Genomic DNA, 9,762 nt, shown 5'->3' on the forward strand with positions numbered 1-9,762 from the left:
GCAGATCCGATATAAAATGTCTCAGCTTTGTTGTGGAAAACTCTGCCAAACTCATCACAAATCTATGCATTCATTGCGCAGAAATGTTGCAAAATAATAAAATGGAAAATAGTCATTGGAAGGACGGCCTGATTCAAACACCAGTACAATAAAACAATTCTTACCAGGGCTACTGATGTGGGCCTGTTTATTGATTGGCGCTGATAATGTTGAGTGGTCCACCTGACAGGAATAATTCCCACTGCCATTCCAGTCAGATAGAGAAAGATTCAGGGAACGTGTGGTGAAGAACAAGCCATCAGTATTAGAATAGAAGGGTCCATCCTCAGTCCCATTGGTGATTAGCCGTCCATGTCAAAAACAGGACACATGAATGGTGGCTGGGTAGAACTCCAGTGATGTGCAGGTGAGCTGTACACCCTCATGAGGGGGAGACAGGGCCTTTGATCTTAACTGAACTGTTGGACATCCTGAAAATCAATTGTAACATGTTATTGGAGCTTGTAGAGAAGAAATATTCCTCAGTCACTCACACTGAACCTACAATATATTATAATATGAATATATGGTGCACATAATTTCCAAGATCAGAGTTAGGGTCACCTATCCCAAGCATGGAGCAAACAATTGAGCATTCCGCTTCAATCAAGCTGGGGACAGTTCAGGAAATGTGCTAATCAGGACTGTAAAATAGTAAAAACCTGAATGCTGGGAATCTAAGTCCTGATCATTCTTCTCAATTATATCTTTCTGTGTAAAAGGGCAATCTGGCATTCCAGGACCATCTCAGGTAAGGATGTGTTTGTGTACCATATTTATAGGTAAACATTTAAAACCTGGACAAAACATGCAGGAAAAATGTTTTTAATAATAACACCAGTGTCCCACACTCTCCCAGCGACCCACAATTACACAGCCAAGGGAAAAGGCAGAGCCAATCTTGCTGACAGCTAGGGAATACCTGACTAGCCAAGATAAGGTGCCACATAAAAGACTTATTGATAAGAAAAGAATACATGGAATTGGGGGTGATGTAAAGAGAGGGAAGGTAGACTGTGAAAAAAGATTAGAACTAAATATAGAAAATGGACAGTAAAAGTTTTTATTTATTATTTTTGGTACATAGTCGGCCAATCTGTTTGCTAATAGTTTTGCTATCATCTTATAATCTGAGTTAAGTAGAGATATTGTTAGTGGATCTTTCCCCGTCTTTGGTATTACTGTAATTATTGCTGTTTTACTTGAATCTGGCAAGTTTTGTGTTTCTTCTGTTTGGTTCATTACTTCCAGGAGAGGAGGAATTAATAACTCTTTTAATGTTTTATAGAATTCTATTGGGAGTCCGTCCTCCCCAGGTGTTTTATTATTCGGTAGCTTTTTTAAAATATATCTTGTATTTCCTCTATTTCAAATGGTTTTATCAATTTGTTTTGCTCCTCTTCTTGCAATTGCAGTAGTTCAATTTTAGCTAGAAACTCATCTATTTTGACTTCTTTCCCTTCGTTCTCAGTTCGGTATAATTGTTCGTCGAATTCCTTAAAGTTTTCATTGATCTCGGTTGGGTTATATGTAATTTGTTTGTCCTTTTTTCTTGATGCCAATACCGTTCTTTTAGCTTGTTCTGTTTGAAGCTGCCAAGCCAGTATTTTGTGCATTTTTTCTCCTAGTACTTTTTCTCGTAATACTTCTGCTTTACTTTCATTATGTTCTTCTCCACCTTATACATTTGTAGTGTTTCGTATTTTATTTTTTTGTCCGCCAATTCTCTTCTTTTTTTTTGCATCTTCCCTTGTTGCTAGTTCTTTTTCTGTACTTACTATTTCCCTTTCCAGCTGTTCTATTTCCCGATTGTAGTCCTTTTTCATCTTAGTTACATAACTTATTATCTGCCCTCTGATGAATGCTTTCATTGCATCCCATAATATCAATTTGTCTTTCACTGATTCCATATTTATTTCAAAGTACATTTTAATTTGGCGCTCAATAAATTCTCTAAAATCCTATCTTTTAAGTAGCATGGAGTTTAACCTCCATCTATACATTCTTGGTGGGATGTCCTCCAATTCTATTGCTAATAACAGGGGTGAGTGATCAGATAACAATCTAGCTTTATATTCCATTTTCCTAACTCTCCCTTGGATATGGGCTGACAACAGGAACAGGTCAATCCTTGAGTATGTTTTATGTCTACTCGAATAATATGAGAATTCCTTCTCCTTTGGGTGTGGTCTCCTCCATATATCCAAAAGTTGCATTTCCTGCATTGATTTAACCATAAATTTGGCTACTTTGTTCTTTCTGCTAGTCTTCTGTCCAGTTTTATCCATCTTTGAATCCAAATTAAGGTTAAAGTCACCTCCTATCAATATATTCCCCTGCGTATCTACAATCTTCAAAAAAATAACTTGCATAAACTTTTGATCCTCTTCATTAGGTGCATATATATTGACCAAATTCCAGAGTTCTGAATATATCTGACATTTTAACATTATGTATCTCCCTGCTGGATCTATGATTTCCTTCTCTATTTTGATTGGTACATTTTTATTGATTAATATAGCTACACCTCTTGCTTTTGAGTTATATGATGCTGCCGTCACGAGCCCTACCCAGTCTCTCCTTAATTTATTGTCTTCCACTTCCGTTAGATATGCTGTATCTATTTTTTCTTTTTTCAGTAAATTTAATAGCCTCTTCCTTTTGATTTGGTTAAGTATTTTGTTAATATTTATAGTCATATAGTTCAACATGGCCATCTTATACTTTGTTTACATCTCATTTCCGCTTCCTCACCTCCACCTTTCCCATTTTCCCCATTTCCATTTCTCAGTAAAAGTTTTTATTATGATATAGAAAAAAAAATAACAAAAGGGTGGTGTGACAGATTATATTTTATTTTGTATATAGATAAGCTTTTGGAAAATAAATTGTGGCAGGTTTTTTTAGTGTAGGTCACATACAAACACTTAAGATCTCACTTAAATGCCAGACCTCTGCTCAAGCCAGACAGTCCAAGCTTCAAGTGCCTTTGAAAAAACTTCGAAGGATGCCTATAAGGACTTCACAAGTAGGTGTTAATTGAACAGGCTGTGGAGTAATGGAATATTGTTTTGGAAAACAACAGAAAACAAACTCAGAAAATGAGGTCCGGTGCCCCAGTCTAAGTGCAGTTGGCTGTTCTAAGAGGGTCATGTGGTTTTCTCTGAGAGAGAGAGAGAGAGAATTCAGTTCTACAGTTCAGCAGCAGCAGCTGGGACTGGAACAGGACAAGCTGGCAAGCTTGTGGAAAAACCCCATTTTGAAGACAGATTGTGAGTTCTTTATTCAGCCTGGTCAAAGCCCTTGTGGTCCATAAAAGTGGAGATGGCAGGCTGTATAATGTTTTACTTGAAATAAGGGAAACAAAAAACTCTGTAGTGGCCTGAAAGAAAGAGGTTATCATCTGGGAAACCTTAATGGGGCAAGTTTCTTCAACAAGACACTGAATTGACTGATCAGAAGGAATCAGTTGTGGGTGTCCAACGAGCAACAAATCTTTCACTGAAAATCAACAAGAACCTTCCTGAGTGGTAACCATTTACCACTTATTTTCACATAAGTATCAATGCCCAAAATATCGAGCTGACAGGCTCTAATCCTTGATAAAAATCACAAAATAAGGATGGTAGAAACCCAAAATAAGAACAGAAAACACTGGAAATATTCGAGAACAACTGTAGAGAGGAGAGTAACATTTGACTTCGATGATTTTTCATTAGAACTGGTGAAAGGACATTGATTTTTTAAAAAAAATATTTAAATTTTCAAATTACAGACAAAGAAAAACATAAAATTACTATAACCCCTCTCCCTCCCCCCATAACACAAAAAACCCCACTAAAAATCCTAAAAAACTTCCCCCAATTCCCCCTCCCCCCAAAAAACTTACACAACAAAAACCAATATTCCCTGATTGGTGTGCCAAACTTATATTACAGTTAATTAATTTCTATAGCCAAATATTTCAAATATAATCCCCATATCAATAAAAAAAGAATAATTATTTTTCACATTATACGTTATTTTTCTAAAGACAAACAAGACTGCAATTCATTATGTCATCTTCGCAAATTTAGTTGTACATCATTCTTCCATGTAACACTTTCTTGCTACTGCTAAAGCTAACTTTAAGAAAGCTAAATATGGTTTAGGCATTCTTAAATCGACAAGTGGGGCCTTATCATAGCCCAGTAAACATAACATTGGGTCCAATCAAATATCCATTTTAAACAAATCTCTCAAAAATTTTATAATTTCCTCCCAAAAATATTTAATTTTCTTACACGACCAAGCTGAATGTACAAAAAAAACCTATTTGTTCTCTACATTTAAAACATAAATCTGTTATACTAAATCCATATCTTTTTAATTTCTTCAGGAGTTAAATATAATTGATGCAAAAAATTGTAATTAACCATATATCTCACATTAATTAATTTTGTAACACTATCAACACACATTTGTGACCATTCTTCCTCTGCCAATACAATATTTAAACCTTTTTCCCATTTCTCTTAAATTTTATGCATATTTACTTTTTCCATTTTTTCCTGCAACAATCTGTACATTTCAGAAATAAACTTTTTCACTTTTATCTTCAATCAGTAATTCAAATTTTGTTCAAATTTATTTCCTTACCATAACTCTTCGTTAAAAATTCTCAAAATTGATAATAAGCAAACAAAGAATTTGACTCAATACCACATTTCTCCTATAATCTATTAAATGAACAAAACTTCCCTGCTTCAAAACAATCTATAATATGAACTATTCCTTTATTTTTCCAATCCTTTAAATAAGGACTATTCAATGAAAAAGGAATTAATTTATTCTGATATATTGGTGATCTTATTGAAATCATCCCTTTAAATCCTATAATTAAATTACGATTGTACCAAATATTCATTATATGTCGTAAAACTGGCAAATCAAATTATTGTAACAATAAAGGATTCCATTTATAAATAAAATGCTTAATATTACCTTCCAAGATCTGATCCATCTCTATCTTCGCCCACCTAGGAGGTTGTTCAGTATCAAATACTCTATTAATAAATTTCAACTGAGCTGCTTCTCTTTTTAATAAGGGAGGGTTACTGCTCTGCAGTTTTTTTCTTGGGGGGGGGGTTAAGGCTTTTTTTCTGTTTAACGGTTTTTTTTTAGTGAGTTCGGTGCCATTATATATTTAGATTGTAATAAGTAATTTAAATTTTGCAACTTTTAATGTTAAATGGTTAAATCATCCAATAAAGAGGAAACGTGTTTTAGATTATATTAAGAAATTAAAAGTATATATAGCATTTTTGCAAGAAACTCATTTAACAGAAAAGGACGTTGATCTAAAACATGAGGTTGCCCTCCCTGTCCGCAGCAGCTGCCTAACCGAGATAAGTATTTCCAGAACTTTCCGCATTTATTCTTTGATAAAATTGGCTCTTCTTCATGAAACCTAATACTTCATTTCCACTAGCTTCAATCATCTGGCCAAGTGGAGATTTACTAAAGGAACCTGCGGCAAGACTCCATCGTTAGTCTGAAATCCAAAGCAGGATAAAAGTTGACATGACGTGTGCTCCAGACTTCACTGGTCTACTGGACAGGTTTTCCTGATAATAACATTAGTTGGTAATCATGAAGAAAATGGTCTAAATATACCCCAGTCCAGACAACATCCCAATGCCCCTCCTCCATACTCTAACAAAGCCTTTACAATCTCTCTGTTGGGTGGCGGCCAAAACTGCACCAAATGTGGCCTGACCACAGTTTCATACAGTGCAAAGTGACCTCCCAACTTTTCTACATATCGCACAAGTAGTTGTTCCCCACAGCCCCCGGACAATGCCAGGTGTGTGGATGAAGAATGGTCACAGCACAATCAGTGCATGAACTGTCACCCCTGTGAGAGGGCAACTTCGAGGCCAGTTAAAATAAATTCCTGAGTGCGCAAGTAACCAAGATTGCAGGTAAGAGCATGTTTCAAGAATCAAGGGATTTAAAAATCATGGCAGATGGAATAGTTGAGTCATGGATAATAGAAAATTGATGCAACACTCAAACACCAATAATTAATGCAGCATGGCAGTCACTCAACGATCTCAGAAACTTTCTATTTGACCTTTCCGAAGAGTTACGTGAGAAGTACTCAGTGTGATGTGGTCAGCATTGGTTGGATAGACACAACAAAACATCAGCATGAATTATGGTGACCTTTTCATTTATGCATGAGTCTTACTGAATATTTCTGAGACTTATCAGAAACAAATTCAGTGTTATTAAAGGGCTGCCTATTTGAAGCTGTTGTACCATCATTTACCAAAAAGGTCAAACAACCTTGTGCAAAATGAACAGATGGAACGACAACCACTTACTAATCACATCTTAAATTTTACAGTTCATCTCAGATTTAAAAAACAGGAACTTTTGTTTTATTTTCCTGCGTATAGTCAACAATAAAACCATTCAAAGTGTGCAAAATATTTCCCATCAGAGACCAACCACGATGAAAAGGAAGTTTATTTGCCCTAAAGGTGAGGTGATAAGGCAGCTTTGTACCTATGCTGGGGCTGAGTGAAAATGAGCTCCTTTTCTATCCTCCTTTGTTGTGGTTATAATGTAATTCCTGTCAGCACTGAAAGGAAATGTAGATGTTTCTGAATAAGTTTGTGACTGACCTCAATACCAACATTCAACAAAACAAAAGCAATCCTTTCTCACTGGGCGCTGCGTCCCATCACCAAGCCAATTTTGGATTCAGTCTAGCAAAGCACCTTGCATCCCACATGATCCCAAATTTCTGAACCGGCCCATCATGCGGCGGGGGGTGGGGGGGCCTTGACAGAAGTCCATATCTACTGCATCTACCACCTGTCTCAAAAAGCGAACTCAGATTTGTGTGCCACGATTTCCTTGCACACGGCCATGCTGGCTTCCCCGAATCAGTCCCTGCCTTTCTATAGGATCAGAAGTCCCATTTGTAAGATTTTGTTTCTAATAATTTCCTTCTCTCTTTTGATACTGACATGAAGTACTCGTTCAGGTCACCATACATAGCTCTTGGCTCCGCACAACTTCCTTTTGGTTTCAGAATGGACGGACTCTTTTCTTAGCTCAGTGGTTCTCAACCTTTCTTTCCCACTCACATACCACCTTATATAGTGCTTTACGACTACAGGTAAGCCAATAGGATGCCATTGATGCTCCGTGGTTGGTAAGGAATTACTTAAGATGGCACCTCTATGAGGTCAAAGATCCTCAGATGATTTACTGGAAGCATTTATCAAACTAAGCTGCATAATGAGAAAGTAGAAACATTTAACCAAATACTTTATAAAAGATATAGAGAGAGTTTGGATGAAGAGAAAACGGAGATAAAATTTAGGAAGGAAATTCCTGAGCTTAGGGCACGTGAGCTAGAAGTTAGTGACAGATTATACAGGAGTATAACCCTGAGGAATGGTTTTGAGGAGCAGGCAATAATGCGCTGACTATATTGCAGTGTGAGTTAAACATACCCTATGTTCCTCACCAATTGACAAAGTCTTTCATACACCTAAATGACTCTGAAGTGCATCTCAGGGATTGTGTGTTCATTCAGCACTGAAGAAATATCTGCTGTTTTGGGCATTTTCTAGGTTGGGCCTGAACATCTTTCACTTACCATTCCCACATCAGAAGGAACGGCTGCAAGTTAACTGTAGCTGTTTTCTGCTCGCCATGTTTTGCAGCTATCTGATTTAGCCTCAGTACCTGTTGCGTTACTGCATACTGAATAATAAGTGACAAAAGATTTTTTTTTAAATTCCCATCCCATTCAAGTGCCAGTTCAGAACTATTCTGCTGTTCTTTACATTTGTAGAGTTAAGTCAACTTCTGATCAATTCAAAAAGTGCCTTTTTTTAACTGGTAACCATTTGAATTAATTGCAGATAAACCACCAACATCTTAAAAATACTTGTATTTATAAATCATGAATATGCAAGTGAATTAAATGCCTGGCATTTGAACAGGATTAATAAAAGGTTTTGAAACAAATACACAGGTTTTTGTATATAAACAACCTGACGAAGATAGATTTATTACTAATACTACATTTTGATCATTATTTGTGCCTTCCTTTGAAATAAACTACTGATTGGGTTTATGGGACCAAGTCTCAAATTTACCTTGGATATGAGAGATAAATGCTCTCTCTAGAACTGTAAAAATTCAGTAACTCAGAACATGTTTCATAAGTAAAAAAACCAGCTCAAATTTATCATCAATTGTCCAATGGTGTGCATTAAAAAGGAAATAACGTAGCTTAAAACTTTGACCCTTGAGGTTATTTTAAATTTAAATTTTATATTTTAAATTTTGACATACAGCCCCATTTTGGCTCACGAGACGGTGCCTGCCCAATTTAAACCCTACTTTTTGAACAGTGGGAGGAAACTGGACTCCCCGGACAAAACCCACACAGACACGGGGAGAACATTCAAACTCCTTACTTCCAAAATCGAACATTACAACAATGATTCTGTAATAAAGGATTGGGCACCTGTATTATCCTTTTAATGTATTATTACCCCCTCCATAAATCTTCGTCCGCGAAGCCAAGCCAAAGAAAAGAAAGACATGACAATAAAAGGAACCTTTGAATATCTCACCCATCTGGAAAATGACTAACCTTTGTCAGAAAGCCAAGCTTCTATCTGTGTTTCTTCTGTCCTGTGGCCTTTAATCTCAATGACAAAGCAATTAAGTAGCAATATTAAATACCATTTGCAATTCCATCTACGTTTCAACTGCATCATAAGCCCAAATCCCATCAAAAACTCTCAAATACAAATTGTAAATCCGTGGTTTCCTAATCTTAACTTCCGAATGCCTTATTGTCCCAAGTCACCGATGAGACTGTAATTGGCACAATTAGGAAGTTTGCAGATGACACCAACATTGTGATATGTGGAGAGTGAAGGAAGGTAAATAGGATTTCATCAGGACTTAACTAGGAGAATGAGCCAAGAGATCAAAGATGGAATTTAACTCTGATAAGTGTAGAATGTTTTAATTTGATAAATTAAACCAGGGCAGAATTTACATAGTAAATAACAGGGCCACATGGAGTGTTGTTGGACAAAGACCAAGGGTGATGTGGGTAGTTGAGGTGGTGAAGGCAAGCATGCCAAATACTTTCAGGGCATTGGATTCAGGAGTAGGGACATCAATTTACAATGATAGAAGCTGTGGGTGAACCTGCCCTTGTGTGGATTTCTGGTCACCTAGCTACAGGACGCATGTCATTTATCAGAATCAGGATTTATCGTCATAAACAAGTCATGATATTCGTTGTTTTGCAGCAGCGTCCTAGAGCGAATATTCATATAAACCACGTTTACAACAATAAAAAAAAACCTAAATAGTGCATGAAAAGTAAGGCTGGTCTTTGGTTCATTGATTATTCAGGAATCTGATGGCAGCGGGGAAGAAGCTGTCCTTGTGCCACTGAGTGCTCATCTTTAGGCTCCCCTGATGGTAGCAGAGTGAAGAGGGCATGGCCTGGGTGGTGGGGGTCTTTAAGGACACTTTATTAAGACACCACCTCTTGTAGATGACCTTGACGGTGTGAAGTCTGGTGCCTGTGATGTCAGAGGCAAGTTAACAACTCTCTGGAGTTTTTTTCTTGTCCTGAGAGTTGGCACCTCCGTACTGGACAGTGATGTAACCAGCCAGAATGCTCTCCAC

This window comes from Narcine bancroftii, chromosome 7 (assembly GCF_036971445.1).
Source record: "Narcine bancroftii isolate sNarBan1 chromosome 7, sNarBan1.hap1, whole genome shotgun sequence".
Taxonomy (NCBI): domain Eukaryota; kingdom Metazoa; phylum Chordata; class Chondrichthyes; order Torpediniformes; family Narcinidae; genus Narcine; species Narcine bancroftii.